The sequence below is a fragment of the Elephantulus edwardii genome, unplaced genomic scaffold (assembly GCF_000299155.1).
Source record: "Elephantulus edwardii isolate Elephantulus edwardi_28Jun2011 unplaced genomic scaffold, EleEdw1.0 scaffold00159, whole genome shotgun sequence".
NCBI lineage: Eukaryota > Metazoa > Chordata > Mammalia > Macroscelidea > Macroscelididae > Elephantulus > Elephantulus edwardii.
In genome coordinates this window covers 1852043-1853397 of record NW_006399909.1, presented here as the reverse complement: position 1 = coordinate 1853397, position 1355 = coordinate 1852043, and the positions used below count along the sequence as shown (strand labels likewise).

The following is a 1355-nucleotide window of genomic DNA, read 5'->3' as shown; positions in this document are numbered from 1 at the left end:
CTCAGTAGCACATAACAACTCTGAACTTACTATAAGATGTAGTTAAAGTTGGAAGTGAAGTCGGTAGAAGAATCCTCCCCCTCCCCCACTCCGAGAGAGTCAGGTCTTCAGAAACAACATGGTAAATAAACAGAACCTGTTGAAGAGTGAAGAGTTCTGTGTAGAAAAAAAATAATAATGTAGTCATTTTCAACTCATTCTGAGCCGAATTAATTTGTATTAAGTTGCTTAGTGTCGTTCTTCTAAAGTAAGTTTAATTCTTCTTCTACCTCCTCTAAATCTTCCCCAGTGAATTTTCATCATCAGGAACAGTATCTATGGCTCCTCCTCTTTGTTGTCCTCTTCCAAGTCACTTCTTCATTGAATTGGTTTTCATCTTCTTCTGACATATATGTGAGGATTTCTTTTAAGACTGGCAGCAGTAATACCTGTCTCCTCTACATATCTTGGAATGTGCAGGCTTAAATCTATGTCATGTACCCTCACAGAATCATCAGCCTCGTCACCACCTGTTCCCTGGATGTAGTGGGTATCATCTGCTTCCTCCTGCTTACCATTAACCAGTGATGGACGACATTCAAACGCCTCATGACCACTGACCAGTAGAGCTTTCTCTGTTTCAAGTCTGTTTTCCTCATTCCCATACTTTGCTCAAATTTATCAATATTTTCATGTCTTTTCTTTTCCATTCAAGAAAAAAAAAATCTGAGTGATTATGGTAACATTGAGAGCTAGAAAAGAATGTTTTCTCTCAATGAGATATTTTAATGAAATTTCATCTTCCTTATATATTTTTTTTCAACACAAATCCAGGAGGAATGGAATGCTTAGGCATGCAAATATCATCCCCTCAAGAACATACCCTAAACCAGCCATAATTTCAATATTTTCAAGGAATTCCTTGCACACTATTTGAGGTTTAGCTTTTATATATATATATATATATAATTTTTTTTAAATCCCAATTATCTATTTCAAGTCCTTCATTTCTTGCATCAGTGTAAACATGTAAACATGTAAACACTTCATTTTCCATATTTTATCTCCACAGTCAGGTCATGGAAAAAATTGACACTTATCTCCTTTTTAGTTGGGCCACAGCCTTGCTCAGATGCTTAAGTTGTGGCAATGTGAAGACGCAGGCCTGGGTAGCTTGCAGTAGAGCAAAGGTAATTTTCCGTGATGTGTGATCCACGACATGCTTAATATGATAGTGTTAATGAATACATTTCAATTTTTTCCCCAATTCAGTATATCCTAAATCTATATTCTTGGTATTTGAAGTGTTCTAAATATTCTCAAGACTTAAAACTTTTGTTTTCAAGATCTAATTTTGCCCTGTGTGTGTGTGTGTG

General features: G+C 36.0%; 1 pseudogene; it reads right to left on the bottom strand.

Annotated features, from left to right (window-relative positions):
* Positions 1–302: 302 nt before the first annotated feature.
* Positions 303–1355, bottom strand: part of LOC102862332 — a 137019-nt pseudogene continuing 135966 nt past the window's right edge.